This window comes from Triticum urartu, chromosome 6A, assembly GCF_056163025.1.
Source record: "Triticum urartu cultivar PI428250 chromosome 6A, HENAU_Tu73, whole genome shotgun sequence".
NCBI classification, from domain to species: domain Eukaryota; kingdom Viridiplantae; phylum Streptophyta; class Magnoliopsida; order Poales; family Poaceae; genus Triticum; species Triticum urartu.
Window position 1 is genome coordinate 189,367,716 of NC_141878.1, and position 19,586 is coordinate 189,387,301.

General features: G+C 48.6%; 1 pseudogene; it reads right to left on the minus strand.

Moving 5' to 3' along the window:
- Positions 1-1,694: 1,694 nt before the first annotated feature.
- On the minus strand, positions 1,695-17,681 carry LOC147964696 (flotillin-like protein 2; annotated as a pseudogene).
- Positions 17,682-19,586: the final 1,905 nt, after the last annotated feature.

Genomic DNA, 19,586 nt, shown 5'->3' on the forward strand with positions numbered 1-19,586 from the left:
CAACCGGAGGGGCGCTGGCGGCGGCGGCCTTCCCCAATCCCAGCCCCAAAGGCCGCACCTTTCCCCGCGGTCAACGGCGAGGCGCGCGGCAACCGGCGGGGAGGGGGGGGTGGGGGCACGCACGTCCGGGCAGCCGAACTCCCACCCCCGGGAGTAAGGCCGCCGACGGAGCGTGGCGGCGTTGGGCGAGCCGGAGCGGGCGGGGGAACGCGGTCATGGCGCTCGACCGGCCGGCCCGCGGCGCGGTCGGCGTCCTCCGCCGAGTCCGCCCAAACCACCCGCCCGGGAGGTTCAGGGGACGGGAGGGGAGGGGCCGACGGGGAGGAGGGAGCAGCGGGGGAGGCGGAGGCCACAGCGGAAGGGGCCGGCGGCGGCAAGGGGGGCTCGGCCGGGGAGGCGGCCAGTGGGGCGGCGGAGGGGCCCGAGTCGCCAGAGCCCGCGCCTTCCATCATAGCCCTCTCGCACCCTAATTCCTTGCACCATGGAAATGCTGGATAACAGAAGGAGTGCAGCCCTTGAACCAGTCTAAGATTGGTTTTGATCGGTTTGGCTACATGGTCAAGAAGCATGCAGAACGTAAAGGAAAGCTGGGATTACAAGACTCCATGTGTGGATGGCAACCAACGTGTTGATTTCAATAAGGAAAAGGCCTGACACGTATGCATCTTTGTTTGGAAAGAAAAGGCCTGCGTGCCTAAATTACCATGCTACTTAGCCGGTTGTTAATTAGATTAGAATATTAGTCGGTTAAGATATTTAGAGAAGTATTAGTCATGTACGATTGGTTTAGTCCGGCCAGGCCAGTGCACTATTTATTCTTCCGTGTCGTAGTGTTAGAGGGAGGTTTTTTTGGGAGGTTGTTTTGGTTCTGTAACAGAGGAAAAGCAAGTCGGGGTATCTCCTCGTAGCGTGTTTTTGTCAAGGAGCTTTAATTATTGCTTTGTGTTTTTGGCGAGGGATAAGAGACGTCGTCTCTAGTTTGCTGCTGATCCGTGGAGGATCGTCCACGTACTTCCTCTCTCGGGTGTGCGTGTTGTTTTGGTGGTGATTGCATCTACAAGATCGCGAGCGCCACACTGTTTCAGGTGACACCGTACCATGAAAGATTGGGCAAATTAATTGTACCATCGATTTTCTGTCGACAGTCGCATCACACTCTATCCACTCCCTCTCCGCACCACTCACTCTCTTGTTCCCCTTCCTCTCTAGATCCATAGACTTCATCGGCGTCACTCACTCTCCTCTCTCCGCCCTCGCCCCCACTACCAACAGAATCGGCGACCTCATCTCGCACCCCTCAACCCTTTCATCCCTCCCCCCTTCTCACCAAAATTAGTGCAGGGGGGGTCGAGAGACCAGACGCTTGCCTGATCCGCCCACAAACCGGCGAACAACATCACGCCATGGTCACCAACGCCGTCATGAAATGACAGGCTTCTTCCACCTCGATAGACTTGCTTGCGCACCAAGATATGAGAGGGGGCCTTCTACTTCTCCCTCGCTCATCACCCCTTTGGCCAAACCATGGATCAACCTTCCTCTACTCTGACCCATGCCATGGACCGAGCTCACTTCCCTGCTCAAGGTCATCTCTTCACCCTTTCCTCGTGTGGCATGTTGCACCGCTAACCCTCACCTTATCTCCCTCCCTTTCCTCCCACATCGAGACATGCATGTGTTTCTGCTCGGCCGCTTCACCTCACCGCTGCCTTCATCTCCTTATACAATGTCATATCCGCCGCCTTCTGCCAGCTGTAGAAGAGCGTGTTCGATTCTTGAACCTACAAAATATAAAATGCTGAGGTCAATAAGTATGAATTTCTCTTGTCCCTAGTACTATATTTTTATACATGCTTATTGCATAACCAACCTGTGTGTCATAGTGTACTGTGGACTTGCTGAGCTGCTCGACCTTGAGCTTGTCAGTTTGGCAGAGCACGTTCTTCGTCTTAACCTTCATCTGCAGCTCGGCATCATGGATGGCGACAGCCTTGGCGGCCTCAACCTCGGCGACCTTGGCCTGCCAGTCCCAGCCTTCCCCTTCATGGCGAGGTCGGTCATTGAGGCGGCATTGTCAGCCTTCCTAGTGTTCTCAAACACCCGCACCTCCGCCTTGACCTTGGCCTTCTCCTTGAGCGCCTCGCCCTGCTGCCGCACAGAGAGCACCTTGTTCTCGGCGTCCACCTTGGCGGCGTTCTGGCATGTGAGGCCATCCCGCTCCACGAACGTCCACCTTGGCGCTGCTCGCTGCCTCCTGTTGTGTCTTCTCGCTGAGGTAGGAGAAGTACTCATTCCCCGACACGTCCACCAGCTACTTCACGGTGGCATTGTAGATGAAGAGGCCGAATTGGTCCAGCTCCTTCTGCACGCTGCTGAACACCTCCTGCTTGAACTTTTTGGTGCAAGTGAAGAGCTCGTCCATGGTTAGCTGTGCCACCAGCATTTGGGTCTCACCCTCGATCAACCCTTTAGCCCTTCATCATGTCGTGCCCGTGGATCCTACCATACGAGTGCAACAACGTGATCAATTTCACGTGGAGTAGGAGCTTCGCTTCGACGGTGGGCAGGGCTGGACGTACCGCTCGTGGCTCAATCGGTGTTTGACACGCTCGATCATGGCTTGTTAGAGAAAATGGACGATCTGGTCTGCTAAAATCGGCCTGGAAAATTGTCGGTCCGATCCGGTCTGGTCTTCAAGCGGTCTGACCAAGAGGACTGAGAAAAAATGTCACTGCCACCGCCATTCGTTCTCAGCGTGCCAACCGGCAGCCCCCGGGTAAACTACCATGTCCCCAAGCTTCCCCTCTCCTTCTTTTCTCCCCTCCCCATGCACCATAGCCTCTCGCCGCCGTTGTCGTGCATGCACCACTGACGATCTCGAGTTCTCAACTTGGCGCTGGCAGCGTTCTAGCTGCAGGTTTTGCTGCCATGGCAGCGACTGTTTTAGCACATCACACATCCAGGCCATCAACTGGGGAAAATGGTCGATTGGGTGTGAACTTCGGATCATGCGAGAATCGCTAAGCCATGATTTCCGCGTGAGATTTAATAGCCTCCGCCTATAATCACGCACCATGATCCTACGCTGCCGTTTTCTTTGTTGAAGCATATGTTCAGGTCCACCTGCCGCCACGTGATTCTCTCTCTCCCATTGCTCTCTCCGTAACAACCTTTCCTTATCATCTGCGTCTTTATCGCGAGTAAAGGATTAGCAAGGTCAGCTCAGGAGTTAGTTGGGTTATTGGCCGCACCTGCCTGTGTATATCTTGTATAAATGTATACATCTATAACTGAATATGACTGCTTTCAGTCGTGTTGGTGTGTTCACTTTCTGCATTTCTATTCAGTCGAACAGGAAATAGGAAGTACAAGAGAAACATGGCTTGATCCGAAAATTACATCACCATTTGACAACAAACTGAACTTCATGTTTTTTTCATGGTTAATCCGCTAATTACGGCAAGGCCCGAACAAAAAAAAACATGGGCTCATGATTTTTTTTTGCTACGGAAGGTTCATGGCTAACAGCCGCGCACTTGCCGCAGCACATCACCAACCTCATCGCTGGCGCTCCCTGTAACACCCCGGATATAACTTTTCCAATTGGTACTCCAACTCTTGCCGTTTCCGGCGTTAAGTTATATTTATTTCCTCGGGTTCGGGTTTTTGTCTCCATGTGTTGTTATCGTTGTCATGCATCTCATATCATGTCATCATGTGCATTGCATTTGCATACGTGTTCGTCTCATGCATTCGAGCTTTTTCCCCGTTGTCCGTTTTGCATTACGGCGCTTCATTCTCCTCCGGTGGTCATTTCTACCTTTCTTTCGTGTGTGGGGATTAAACATTTCCGGATTGGACGGAGACTTGCCAAGCGGCCTTGGTTTACTACCGGTAGACCGCCTGTCAAGTTTCGTATCATTTGGACTTCGTTTGATACTCCAACGGTTAACCGAGGGACCGAAAAGGCCTCGTGTGTGTTGCAGCCCAACACCCCTCCAATTTGGCCCAAAACCCACCTAACTCTGCTCCATCATCTAGAGTGTTCGATCACGATCGCGTGGCCGAAAACCGCACCTCATTTGGACTCTCCTAGCTCCTCCAATGTCTATATATAGACCCCTTCCCCGAAATCCAGATCCCCCTCGTCAAACCCTAGATCCACCCCTCGCGCGCGCCGGACATTGTCCGCCGGCGCCGGACACGCCGCCGCCAGCCACCCACGCGCTGCCACATGGCACAGCCACCGCCTCCACCGCCGCAGCCCGCCAGGCCCAGGGACGTCCCCCGCGGCCCGAGCCGCCGCGCCGCCTCCTCCCACGCTGCGCCGCCACCTTCCTCTCCTCCGAGCCGCAGCCGCCGGCGCGAGCCGCTGCCGCCGCCTCCGCGCACCGCCGCCGCCACCGCGCCGCGCCGCCACCACCAGCCGCCGCCACCGCGCCTCCGGCCGCCTGCGCAACGCCGCCCCGCCGTGGCTCCCCGTCCGACTCCGGCCGCCGACGCCCCGTCTCCGGCGAGGTCCTCGCCGGCCATCCTCGGGCCGCGTGCCGCGATCCAGATCCGGATCCGGTGAACAGTGAACCCTAACTCGGAGGTTGAATTTTTCTCTAAGTCCCGAAAATCTCAGTCCAAGTGCTCATGTTCGTAGCTCCGTAACTTTGCATCCGTAGCTCCTATTCATGCATATAGCATATCAAAATGTTCATCTCAGAGAGTACATCATTTCATTCCATTGCATCATTTTCATTTGAGTTCACCTTGATGCCCGAAATGCTGTTAGAAGAGGGCTACTTCAGATAATTGACAGATCCGCTACTCCGTTTAGCACTTTTGTCATTTTTGCCATGAGTAATGTGTGCATGATATGCCCTGATGCTCTACATGTGTTTTGTTAAGGGTTTTGTCATCTTTCCAGAGGTGCAACCCATGTATTTTTGTGATGTGTATGGTGACTTGTGCAAGCTTGCAAAGTGGTGCACTTGCTAATTCTGTTTTCAGGGACTTAGTAATTTCACTAAGTCCTGGAGCTGTTTATCTCATGATGCCATATGTTCTTGTTGTTTCCTAGTGATCCGTGCCTCTTTTGAGGATGATAAGTAAGGGAGTTTTGTTAATATTGTAGTGCTCTATCCATCCATGTATTTGTTTGCAATTATGGAGCACCCTAGCTTGAGTCAATAGAGCTCTACTTTTGCTACTTTGTAAATCTGGGCAGATTGTCAACTTGTTTGCAATTTTGCCGGTGATGTTGTAGTTGATCCGTGCATGCTATGCTATTTTTCTTGCCATGTCTAGCTTGAATTTTGTGCCTTATCTATGGGTGTATGCTTGTCTTGCCATGACTTGCACCGTAGTGAGTGCATCGAGCTCGTAAACATGCCTACTTGAGTTATATTTCAGCATGTGTCAGTTTTCACTAAGTCTGAAAACTGATTATGTTTTTGCTATGTTCACATGCTTGCAATTGTATTTTCTGATCCCTTTTGGCTCAAGGTCACTAAGGGACTTTTGTTAAGATCTTTGAGTAAATCCGTGCCATGCTTTACTTTGCCATGTTCAGATCCTGTAGCATGTAGTTTTGTTGCTCCGAAGAGAGCTACCTGGTCTGAAATTCCAGACAAGTGTTAATTTCACAAAGTCTGAGAACTGTTTGTCATATGCATTTTTGCCATGCTTGTTTGAACCTGTTAATGGATGAATTGGCCGTATCTCAGTGCTAGACTTTTGTTAAGCATCTTGTATGCATCCCTGCCATGTATTTTGTTGTCTTGTTTGGGTGCTGTAGCATATTCATCTCATTGCATTTAGATGCCTACTTGCTGTAAATCGCAGACCGGTGTCATATTCGAATCGCTTGCCATTTCCAAACCGTAACTCCGATTCCGGCGTTCTTTATATCGTTTTCAAGCGATTTCATCCCATATTTCCAGTGGAACACTTGGAATTCCAAGTTGAGGCCAGGTTCATCCATTTCCTGTCATATCTTGCATTTTGCATCCCGTATCGCATCCCGCATAGCATATCATCTTTGCATCGTGTTGTTTGAGTTTGCACGTGGTTGATTGTATCCTTGTTGCTTGTTTGTCTTGTTTGGGTAGAGCCGGGAGACGAGTTCGCTAACGAGGAGCCCGTTGAGTTTGCTTTCGAGGATCCAGTCAACTCTGACAACTGTGCAGGCAAGATGATCATACCCTCGAAATCACTACTATCTTTGCTATGCTAGTTTGCTCGCTCTTTTGCTATGCCAATGCTACGATGCCTACCACTTGCTTGCAAGCCTCCCAAATTGCCATGTCAAACCTCTAACCCACCTTATCCTAGCAAACCGTTGATTGGCTACGTTACCGCTTTGCTCAGCCCCTCTTATAGCGTTGCTAGTTGCAGGTGAAGATTGGAGGCCGTTCCTTGTTGGAACATTTATTTACTTGTTGGGATATCATTATATTATCTTGTTATCTTAATGCATCTATACACTTGGTAAAGGGTGGAAGGCTCGGCCTCTCGCCTAGTGTTTTGTTCCACTCTTGCCGCCCTAGTTTCCGTCATATCGGTGTTATGTTCCCGGATTTTTTGCGTTCCTTACACGGTTGGGTTATAATGGGAACCCCTTGATATTTCGCCTTGATTAAAGCTTTTCCAGCAATGCCCAACATTGGTCTTACCATTTGCCACCTAGCCTCTTTTTCCCTTGGGTTTCCGGAGCCCGAGGGTCATCTTATTTTAAACCCCCCCGGGCCAGTGCTCCTCTGAGTGTTGGTCCAAACTAGAGTCCTGTGCAGCGCCCCCTCAGGGAAACTCGAGGTTTGGTTTTAGTTGTATGGAGAGCTCATCTGAGTGTGCCCTGAGAACGAGATATGTGCAGCTCCTATCGGGATTTGTCGGCACATTCGGGCGGTGTTGCTGGTCTTGTTTTAACCTGTCGAAGTGTCTTGAATTACCGAGGTACCGAGTCTGATCGGAACGTCTTGGGAGGAGGTCTATTCCTTCGTTGACCGTGAGAGCTTGTCATGGGCTAAGTTGGGACTCCCCTGCAGGGATTGAACTTTCGAAAGCCGTGGCCGCGGTTATGGGCAGATGGGAATTTGTTAATGTCCGGTTGTAGATAACTTGAACCTTAATTAAATTAAAATGAATCAACTGAGTGTGATACCGTGATGGCCTCTTCTCGGCAGAGTCCGTGAAGTGTACACGGTGTTGGAGTAATGTTTGCGCAGGTTGCTCTCTAGTTTCTCGCTCGCGCTTTGCCTCCTCTTCTCGCTCTCTTTTGCGAATAAGTTAGCCACCATACTTGCTAGTCGCTTGCTGCAGCTCCATTTATATTTACCTTTCCATTCCTATAAGCTTAAATAGTCTTGATCGCGAGGGTGCGAGATTGCTGAGTCCCTGTGGCTCACAGATTACTATTACACCAGATGCAGGGCCTGATGATTCCGCTCCAGGAGACGCGTATGGGCTCAAGTGGGAGTTCGACAAAGACTCTCAATGTTACTATGTTTCCTTTCCCGATGATCAGTAGTGGTGCCTAGTTGGGGGTGATTGGGACCATGTCGCGTGTTGGGTTCTATTTTATTTTGGCGCTGTAGTCGGGCCATGAGTGTTTGGATGATGTAATGTTATTTATGTACTTGATTGACATGGCGAGTGTAAGCCAACTATGTATTCTCCCCTTTATTACTCTTATTACATGGGATGTTGTGAAGATTGCCTAACTTGCGACATATGCCTTCAATGGGATTATGCCTCTAAGTCGTGCCTCGACACGTGGGAGATATAGTCGCATCGAGGGTGTTACAAGTTGGTAATCAGAGCCTTCCCCGACCTTAGGAGCCCCATTGCTTGATCATTTTTAGTGGCCGAGTTGTGTCTAGAAAAATGTTTTGAGTCTTTAGGAATTATATATCGGAGAGTTTAGGAATTCTTTTTACTTCCCAGTCTCCTCATCGCTCTGGTAAGGCATCCTGACGTAGAGTTTTGACTCTTCTCTTCTCAAATTTCACTAAATTTTTTTAGGATCACGCGGGTATCTTGGAATCGTTCTGATGGTTTTATGATGAGAACATTGTCTTGGTGCCTCCTGTCAGGGGTTTAGTGGAAGTGTCCCGGGGAGTTGAGCTCTGAGGTGTTGTCATCATAATTTTATCATTGCAGTTCTGGAATACCTGAGTCTAGTACGCCGACATCGAAAATCTCTTTTATGCAGTTCGTTGGTGAGATAACCTCGACGCCACCCAGTACTGGGGCGGGAGTTCGGGAGTATCGCCATAACTTGTATAACGGATGCATTTCGAAGGTTGAGGTAGATGGTTTCCGAAGGTTTCTTGGTTATGTGTTGAAGGATGGATACAGCTGGATGTAGGATTTGCTAGATTTGGGTGAGATATTATGCTTCCCCTGTACCCCCAACACCTGATTGCATAACCGGAAAGGTTCGGGAGTTTCATAGGTGGGAATTCTAGTAGTTCTAGTTCTTCTTCCACGGATATTGGTTTGAGATTGGGATTTCTTACCGATTATTCGTTCTTGATCCTTACCTTGTTGATTTATTTCTCTACCTTAATTCTACGTGGCTTCTCAATTTATGGATATGTGACCATTTCAAGAGGAATGCATTCGTTCATTTTGTTTGGATGTGAAGACTATATGTTGCAATTTTCATTCCGTTGGATTCAGCTTCAATACTTGTCTATCAATGTGCTAATGGTAGTCAACCTCTTCAGGATGGCTCCTCCAACGCGCACAACTGCGAATCCTGATCCGCCACCACCTCCACCTCCTCCAGAGGCATGGCAAGTTGTGATGGCCGCAACCAATGCAAACACACAGTTGATCATGCAAATTCTTCAAGAGCGCAATCAAGGCAACCAAGGGAATCAAGGCAGCAATCAGAATCACTTTGCTACACTCAACCAGTTCCTTGCTAACAGGCCAAAGACTTTCAGCAATTGTGTTGAGGCAACCGATGCTGACGATTGGCTTGTGGATCTGTGCAAGCATTTCGAGTGCAGTAACGTCAGGCCTGAGGACTTTGTTAAGTTCGCTTCTTTCCAAATCAAATATCAAGCTACAGAATGGTTCCAGCAGTACAAGGATTCCCGAGGTGGACGTGTTATCACTTGGGATGATTTTCGTCGAGATTTCCGAGCTCATCATATTCCCCAGAGCGTGGTTGAAAGCAAGCGTGAGGAATTCCGCAATCTGAAGCAAGGCTCTTTATCTGTCCATGACTACAATAAGTTGTTCCAGAAGCTCGCCCGCTTTGCCAAGCAGGACGTGCCTGATGAGAAGAGCATGATATATCAGTTCAGGGGTGGTCTCAGAGAAGAAATTCAGTTAGCTCTTGTTCTCTTTGAGCCCTTGAGGTACGTTGAGTTCTACAACATGGCACTGAAGCAAGAGGCTGCTCAGTTGAGGTGTGATGCTTCCAAGAAGCGAGTCAGAGATGTTACTCTTTTTCCTCTACTCAAGTGGCCAAGCAGCAGAAGTTTTGGCTTCCTCCTCCTCCATTCCTTCAGCCATTTCAGCAGAAGAGCAAAGGTGGCAGTGGTTCTTCCCACCCACCCAACCATGGCTTTCAGAACAAGACTTCGTCTCAAGCTTCAAGATCGAGTGCTCCATATCACCGTCCGCTTTCAGAGGTCACGTGCAACAAGTGCCAACAGAAGGGTCACTATGCCAACAAGTGTTTCAACCAGAGGTGTCTTCCTCCTCCTCCTGTCAGATCGGCAAGTACAGCTGTGGTCAACTTGATGAATGCAGCTCAGGCAGAGGACTCGTCAGATGTGATCATGGGTAACCTTCCTATTAACGATGTTCCTGCAAAAGTTCTTTTTGACACTGGTGCATCGCATTGCTTCATTTCCAAACCTTTTGCATCAAAGTATGGGTGCGATTATCAGTATTTGCAAAATTCCTTGCAAATTGTGTCACCGGGCAAGCAAATGACAGCTAATTTCTGTGTTCCGGATCTTACAATCACTTTGGGTGACTATAAGTTTCTCTCTTCTCCGGTGGTTCTTGGTAACTCGGATATTGATCTTATTCTCGGTATGGATTGGCTTTCTAAGCACAAGGCACATCTTGATTGTGCAGCCAGGCAGATTCAGTTGACTCATACGTCTGAGGATGTAATTGTCTTTGCCGCTCGTGATAATACCATCCGTCTGTTTTCTCTCAATGAGAAGGGTCAATTGGACACTATCTCGCAAATTCCAGTCATTTGCGAATATCAAGACGTCTTTCCAGAAGAGCTTCCAGGAATGCCTCCGCACCGACCAGTTGAATTCGTTATTGATCTTGAGCCTGGTACGGAACCTGTGTGCAAACGTCCTTACAAGCTCGGACCTGAAGAGTTGAAGGAGCTGAAGAAGCAACTCGATATTCAAGAGAAAATGGGTCTCATCCGGCCTAGTTCTTCTCCGTGGGGTTGTGGTGTTCTTTTTGTGAAGAAGAAGGATGGAACGGACCGACTTTGTGTTGATTACCGAACAGTGAACAAGAAGACCATCAAGAACAAATACCCACTTCCCAACATCAATGAGCTGTTCGAACAACTCAAAGGTGCCCAAGTATTCTCCAAGCTTGATCTCCGTATGGGTTATCATCAGATTCGAATCCGTGAGCAAGATATTCCCAAGACGGCTTTCAGGACAAGCTTTGGTTCTTATGAATACACTGTCATGTCTTTTGGCCTCGTCAACGCTCCTCCGACGTTCTCTCGCATGATGAACTTCATCTTCAATGCCTACACCAATGACTTCGTTTTGGTCTATCTCGACGACATTCTGGTTTTCTCGAAGAACAAGGAAGATCATGCCAAGCACTTACGTTTGGTTCTTGATAAGCTCAGGGAACATCAGTTCTACGCCAAGTTCTCCAAGTGTGAATTTTGGCTCGATGAGGTTCTTTATCTTGGTCATATCATCTCTGCCAAGGGCATTGCCGTGAATCCTGAGAAGGTGTCTGCAATTGTGAATTGGGAACCTCCTCAGAACGTGAAGCAACTCCGTAGCTTCCTCGGTCTCGCAAGCTATTGCCGAAGATTCGTTGAAAACTTTTCTAAGATCGCGAAGCCTCTCTCTAATCTTCTCCAGAAGCACGTCAAGTACGTTTGGTCTCCGGAGTGTGACATTGCTTTCAACACTTTGAAAGAGAAATTGATCACCGCTCCAGTTCTGACTCCGCCTGATGAATCCAAGCCGTATGAGGTCTTTTGTGATGCCTCTCTCCAAGGTCTTGGTGCAGTATTGATGCAAGAGAAGAAAGTTGTTGCTTATACATCTCGCCAGTTGAAGCCTAATGAGAAGAACTACCCCACTCATGATCTCGAGTTGGCGGCAGTTGTGCATGCTCTTTTGACTTGGAGACATCTTCTATTGGGAAGAAAAGTGGACATTTTCATTGATCACAAGAGCCTCAAGTACATCTTCACTCAGCCTAATCTCAACCTCAGGAAAACTCGATGGGTCGAAATGATTCAAGAGTATAATCCGAGTATCGAGTATACTCCAGGCAAGGCCAATGTGATTGCTGACGCATTGAGCAGGAAAGCTTACTGCAACAGTCTGATTCTCAAGCCTTATCAACCCAAGCTTTGTGAAGCTTTCCGCAAACTTAATCTGCAAATTTTTCCTCAAGGTTTCCTCGCCAACCTTCTAGTCTCTCCTACCCTGGAAGACCAAATTCGCCAAGCCCAGCTTCTTGATGCTATGGTGAAAAAGGTGAAGATTGGGATTGCCAAGAGTCAGTCCAAGTACAGGTGCTACCGCCTTGATGACAAGGATACTCTCTTGTTCGAGGATCGTATTGTGGTACCCAAAGGTGACCTTCATAAAGTGATCATGAACGAGGCTCACAATTCTCTCCTCTCCATCCACCCTGGGAGCATGAAGATGTATCAGGACCTCAAGCAAGCTTATTGGTGGACTCGAATGAAGCGTGAGATCGCTCAATTCGTGAATGAATGTGATGTCTGCAGAAGAGTGAAGGCAGAACACCAAAGGCCAGCGGGTCTCCTCCAACCTCTTGCCATTCCAGAATGGAAGTTTGACCACATTGAGATGGGCTTCGTTACTGGGTTTCCAAAGTCCAAGCGTGGCAATGATGCTATATTCGTTGTCATCGACAAACTTACTAAAGTGGCTCACTTTCTGCCTATCAAAGAGTCAATCACTGCAGCTCAATTGGCGGAACTCTATACCTCTCGTATTGTCTCTCTGCACGGCATTCCACAAGTGATCTCTTCAGACCGTGGCAACATCTTTACCTCGAAGTTTTGGGATTCTTTTCAGAAGGCCATGGGCACCAACATCCGCTTCAGCACAGCTTTCCATCCTCAAACTAGCGGTCAAGTCGAGCGTGTCAACCAGATTCTTGAAGATATGCTCAGGGCTTGTGTGATCTCCTTCGGCATGAAGTGGGAGGATTGTCTTCCTTAAGCTGAATTCTCCTACAACAATAGTTTTTAAGCAAGTTCGGGCAAGGCCCCATTTGAAATTCTGTATGGCAGGAAGTGCCGTACCCCTCTCAACTGGTCTGAAACCGGTAAACGTCAGCTTTTGGGTAATGACTTAATCACAGAGGCAGAGGAAATGTGCAAAGTCATTCATGATAACCTCAAAGCAGCCCAATCCCGACAGAAGAGCTAGTATGATAGTAAGCACCGTGATTTAGCTTTCGAGATCGGAGATCATGTTTACCTCCGCGTCTCTCCTATGAAAGGTACTCGTCGCTTCGGTATCAAAGGGAAGCTTGCCCCTAGATACGTGGGACCTTTCAAGATTGTCAGTAAGAGAGGCGACCTCGCCTATCAACTCGAGCTTCCTTCAAACTTTGCAAATGTTCATGACGTGTTCCATGTCTCTCATCTCCGAAAGTGCTTCAAGACTCCTCACCGCACCGTCAACTTCGAGGACATTGAGCTCCAAGAAGATCTCTCTTATCGTGAGCACCCAGTTGCTATTCTTGAAGAGACTGAATGCAAGACTCGCAACAAGTCAATCAAATTTCTCAAAGTCAAGTGGTCACACCATTCCGACCGTGAAGCTACCTGGGAACGCGAGGATCACCTCCATTCTGAGTACCCGGCGTTCTTTCAGTCCTAGATCTCGGGACGAGATCCTTTCATAGTGGTGGAGTGTTGTAACACCCCGGATATAACTTTCCCAATTGGTACTCCAACTCTTGCCGTTTCCGGCGTGAAGTTATATTTATTTCCTCGGGTTCGGGTTTTTGTCTCCGTGTGTTGTTATCATTGTCATGCATCTCATATCATGTCATCATGTGCATTGCATTTGCATACGTGTTCGTCTCATGCATTCGAGATTTTTCCCCGTTGTCCATTTTGCATTCCGGCGCTTCATTCTCCTCCGGTGGTCATTTCTACCTTTCTTTCATGTGTGGGGATTAAACATTTCCGGATTGGACCGAGACTTGCCAAGCGGCCTTGGTTTACTACCGGTAGACCGCCTGTCAAGTTTCGTATCATTTGGACTTCGTTTGATACTCCAACGGTTAACCGAGGGACCGAAAAGGCCTCGTGTGTGCTGCAGCCTAACACCCCTCTAATTTGGCCCAAAACCCACCTAACTCTGCTCCATCATCTAGAGCGTTCGATCACGATCGCGTGGCCGAAAACCGCACCTCATTTGGACTCTCCTAGCTCCTCCAATGTCTATATATAGACCCCTTCCCCGAAATTCGGATCCCCCTCGTCAAACCCTAGATCCACCCCTCGCGCGCGCCGGACATTGTCCGCCGGCGCCGGACACGCCGCCGCCAGCCACCCACGCGCTGCCACGTGGCGCAGCCACTGCCTCCACCGCCGCGGCCCGCCAGGCCCAGGGACGGCCCCCGCGGCCCGAGCCGCCGCGCCGCCTCCTCCCACGCTGCGCCGCCACCTCCCTCTCCTCCGAGCCGCAGCCGCCAGCGCGAGCCGCCGCTGCCGCCTCCGCGAGCCGCCTCCGCGCGCCGCCGCCGCCGCCTCCGCGCCGCCACCACCAGCCGCTGCCACCGCGCCTCCGGCCGCCTCCGCAACGCCGCCCCGCCGTGGCTCCCCGTCCGACTCCGGCCGCCGACACCCCGTCTCCGGCGAGGTCCTCCCCGGCCATCCTCGGGCTGCGTGCCGCGATCCAGATCCGGATCCGGTGAACAGTGAACCCTAACTCGGAGGTTGAATTTTTCTCTAAGTCCCGGAAATCTCAGTCCAAGTGCTCATGTTCGTAGCTCCATAACTTTGCATCCGTAGCTCCATTTCATGCATATAGCATATCAAAATGTTCATCTCAGAGAGTACATCATTTCTTTCCATTGCATCATTTTCATTTGAGTTCATCTTGATGCCCGAAATGCTCTTAGAAGAGGGCTACTTGAGATAATTCACAGATCTGCTACTCCGTTTAGCACTTTTGTCATTTTTGCCATGAGTAATGTGTGCATGATATGCCCTGATGCTCTACATGTGTTTTGTTAAGGGTTTTGTCATCTTTCCAGAGGTTCAACCCATGTATTTTTGTGATGTGTGTGGTGACTTGTGCAAGCTTGCAAAGTGGTGCACTTGCTAATTCTGTTTTCAGGGACTTAGTAATTTCACTAAGTCCTGGAGCTGTTTATCTCATGATGCCATATGTTCTTGTTGTTTCCTAGTGATCCGTGCCTCTTTTGAGGATGATCAGTAAGGGAGTTTTGTTAATATTGTAATGCTCTATCCATCCATGTCTTTGTTTGAAATTATGGAGCACCCTAGCTTGAGTCAATAGATCTCTACTTTTGCTACTTTGTGAATCTGGGCAGATTGTCAACTTGTTTGCAATTTTGCCGGTGATGTTGTAGTTGATCCGTGCATGCTATGCTATTGTTCTTGCCATGTCTAGCTTGCATTTTGTGCCTTCTCTATGGGTGTATGCTTGTCTTGCCATGACTTGCACCGTTGTGAGTGCATCGAGCTCGTAAACATGCCTAATTGAGTTATATTTCAGCATGTGTCAGTTTTCACTAAGTCTGAAAACTAATTATGTTTTTGCTATGTTCACATGCTTGCAATTGTATTTTCTGATCCCTTTTGGCTCAAGGTCACTAAGGGACTTTTGTTAAGCTCTTTGAGTAGCTCCATGCCATGCTTTACTTTGCCATGTTCAGATCCTGTAGCATGTAGTTTTGTTGCTCCGAAGAGAGCTACCTGGTCTGAAATTCCAGACAAGTGTTAATTTCACTAAGTCTGAGAACTGTTTGTCATATGCATTTTTTCCATGCTTGTTTGAACCTGTTAATAGATGAATTGGCCGTATCTCAGTGCTAGACTTTTTTTAAGCATCTTGTATGCATCCCTGCCATGTATTTTGTTGTCTTGTTTGGGTGCTGTAGCATGTTCATCTCATTGCATTTAGATGCCTACTTGCTGTAAATCGCAGACCGGTGTCATATTCGAATCGCTTGCCATTTCCAAACCGTAACTCCGATTCCGGTGTTCTTTATATCTTTTTCAAGTGATTTCATCCCATATTTCCAGTGGCACACTTGGAATTCCAAGTTGAGGCCAGGTTCATGCATTTCCTGTCATATCTTGCATTTTGCATCCCGCATCGCATCCCGCATAGCATATCATCTTTGCATCGTGTTGTTTGAGTTTGCACGTGGTTGATTGTATCCTTGTTGCTTGTTTGTCTTGTTTGGGTAGTGCCGGGAGACGAGTTCGCTAACGAGGAGCCCGTTGAGTTTGCTTTCGAGGATCCAGTCAACTCTGACAACTGTGCAGGCAAGATGATCATACCCTCGAAATCACTACTATCTTTGCTATGCTAGTTTGCTCACTCTTTTGCTATGCCAATGCTACGATGCCTACCACTTGCTTGCAAGCCTCCCAAATTGCCATGTCAAACCTCTAACCCACCTTATCCTAGCAAACCGTTGATTGGCTATGTTACCGCTTTGCTTAGCCCCTCTTATAGCGTTGCTAGTTGCAGGTGAAGATTGGAGGCCGTTCCTTGTTGGAACATTTATTTACTTGTTGGGATATCATTATATTATCTTGTTATCTTAATGCATCTATACACTTGGTAAAGGGTGGAAGGCTCGGCCTCTCGCCTAGTGTTTTGTTCCACTCTTGCCGCCCTAGTTTCCGTCATATCGGTGTTATGTTCCCGGATTTTTTGCGTTCCTTACGCGGTTGGGTTATAATGGGAACCCCTTGATATTTCACCTTGATTAAAGCTTTTCCAGCAATGCCCAACATTGGTCTTACCATTTGCCACCTAGCCTCTTTTTCCCTTGGGTTTCCGGAGCCCGAGGGTCATCTTATTTTAAACCCCCCGGGCCAGTGCTCCTTTGAGTGTTGGTCCAAACTAGAGTCCTGTGCAGCGCCCCCTCAGGGAAACTCGAGGTTTGGTTTTAGTTGTATGGAGAGCTCATCTGAGTGTGCCCTGAGAACGAGATATGTGCAGCTCCTATCGGGATTTGTCGGCACATTCGGGCGGTGTTGCTGGTCTTGTTTTAACCTGTCGAAGTGTCTTGAATTACCGAGGTACCGAGTCTGATCGGAACGTCTTGGGAGGAGGTCTATTCCTTTGTTGACCGTGAGAGCTTGTCATGGGCTAAGTTGGGACTCCCCTGCAGGGATTGAACTTTCGAAAGCCGTGCCCACGGTTATGGGCATATGGGAATTTGTTAATGTCCGGTTGTAGATAACTTGAACCTTAATTAAATTAAAATGAATCAACTGAGTGTGATATCGTGATGGCCTCTTCTTGGCGGAGTCCATGAAGTGTACACGGTGTTGTAGTAATGTTTGCGCAGGTTGCTCTCTAGTTTCTCGCTCGCGCTTTGCCTCCTCTTCTCGCTCTCTTTTGCGAATAAGTTAGCCACCATACTTGCTAGTCGCTTGCTGCAGCTCCACTTATATTTACCTTGCCATTCCTATAAGCTTAAATAGTCTTGATCGCGAGGGTGCGAGATTGCTGAGTCCCTGTGGCTCACAGATTACTATTACACCAGATGCAGGGCCTGATGATTCCGCTCCAGGAGACGCGTATGGGCTCAAGTGGGAGTTCGACGAAGACTCTCAACGTTACTATGTTTCCTTTCCCGATGATCAGTAGTGGTGCCCAGTTGGGGGTGATTGGGACCGTGTCGCATGTTGGGTTCTCTTTTATTTTGGCGCCGTAGTCGGGCCATGAGTGTTTGGATGATGTAATGTTATTTATGTACTTGATTGACGTGGCGAGTGTAAGCCAACTATGTATTCTCCCCTTTATTACTCTTATTACATGGGATGTTGTGAAGATTGCCTAACTTGCGACATATGCCTTCAATGCGATTATGCCTCTAAGTCGTGCCTCGACACGTGGGAGATATAGTTGCATCGAGGGTGTTACACTCCCGCATGTCCACCACCTCGCCACAGCACCCGCACACGCAACCCACCTCGCCGCTGCCCAGCACGTTGACGCCGGTGGTGGTTGGCCGGTCCAAATGGTGGCTCAATGAGGGACCGAACCAACCCGGACCATGTCACCTTGGTAGCGTCGCCGAGTTCCATGGTGGTCACCCGGGAACCGATGGTGAAGACGGCGGGCAGGACGAAGGGCAGCTTCTTGGAGCTCTACCAATACCCACGCCTTCTTCACCAGCGTTAAATCCTCGATGCCTCAACCGGTGATGGCCAGGTACTACGACGCGTACGCGGCCATGAAGCTCGCCGTTCACTGTTTTTCCGGATGTACCGTTAGGTTTTCTTTCCTTCTTACCTACATAGGACATAGGACTGTTGACCGATCAAAGGAAATAAATAGAACCTATCAGTACATATAGCAAAAATGCCCGTGCGATGCAACAGACCTATCAAACTTGTTTTTACGTGATCTCAGTTTATGTAATCAATTAATTACGTGATCTCTGTTGTATGTTCTTTCTCTATTCCAAAATTCCACTCACCCGAGTAAGAAGTATTTCACTGTCTTATGCAAGTAGTTCAGTGCATACATATGCTACTCGTTCGTAATTGCAACCTGAACAGAGTAAAAAAAATCGGTTCGGTGCATGGATGGATTGATGGGAACACACTGTCTAATGAAAAGGATAAGAATCACATTGGCATGCATAGTTGATTTGAAATTTTAAAAATATAACATCTACATCTGCGCATCATGAGGAACAATTCCAGAGAAAAAAATTGATCCAGTCAAGTGTATCTTTGGATATTTCATTATCCACTTAGGCCACATGGTGCACATCATCCTGATGCATGGGTGTGCCTCGCCCCTTACATTGCAAATGTTATTATTGCAGGAAGAGCACACATTCATAAGCTAACGGTTTCACAATGCGTCCTTGCTGATAGTAATTGAACCAAATGAAATGATGGACAAGCAGATTGATTAAGGAATTCTAGGTAATACTTCATGCCGTAAGCATTGGCTCAAAAAGTTAATTTGTGAGTAACAAAAAAAGGCCTAGAAGAATAGTTCTACCTAAATAAAGTTTACTGCTGCACATGAGGGGATCCACACGAAGCAGGGGGTGGAGCAGGCCGGTAACCAGGGGAAGGAGCAGAGTGGGAGAAGATTTACACCACCGTCTCCACTGGATATGGTGTCTCCCCCGCATCTGTGGAGGCGTCGCGGCTCCGCCTTGGATGGTGCTCGTGGCTATGGTGAAGAGGAGGGGCGACGCATGGGCGAAGAGGCAGGCGGTGCTCGTGGCCAAAAACATGGGTCGTTCGAGCTGCGGGACGGAGGAGGGGATCGCCGAGAGGCGGCGAGATCGGTGGGCGGCGGCGGCGTCCAGGTAGGGAAGTCGAGGTAGGGCGCTCTGTTTTTTAGGGGAATTTCTTGTGAAAATAACGTGCGACGACAACGTAGCGAGCGGATCCCCTTAAAAAAGACGTAGCAAGCGGATTCCCTTAAAACTGGTAGGAATGGATACGATTGATGACGTTGATAAATAGTGGTGAATGTTGGCCTAATTTACTATCATCATGCATGGAAATGAATCATCAAGAAAAAGAATACTTCCTATTACTATGCTCATAGGAAGCTTCCTAATCTCTGCTACCAAACAGTTTCTGCCCAAACAAGGAAGGAAAGTTATGGACGTGATTCAGAAGGAAACAAACGTTATGAAGATTAATTAATTTAGATTTGATTTTTAGAGATTGATTGTGATTGATTCTTTTACATAAAGACATTACTAAATAATTGGCGTCAGTATGGAAAGTTCTGATCCGTTTAGTTTTTTTCTTTGTGTGAGAGGATGGCGTGAAAATAAACCGATGAAGTGTGGTGGAGGGGACGAAAAAAATCTACGAAAAAACCAGCGAAGGTGGGAGGAGGTACCAGAAAAAACCATGGGAGGTGGACGAAAAAAACCCTGGAAGCGAGACTATCAACTGCTCCATTAAAAATAGAGATTAATGTGTCGCCGCTCTCTGGATCAAACCCCTTCGCCTCGCTCCGTCCCACGTATCTCTATTCAAGTAGGAAAATAGGAAACTTTTTATCACCTTTCTTTTCTATTTGTTCTCTACCAAATCAATGATAGAGCCTCCCCTAAAGAAAACAAACGCCCCACCCCTTTTCTAACTCCCGAGCGAGGGTATC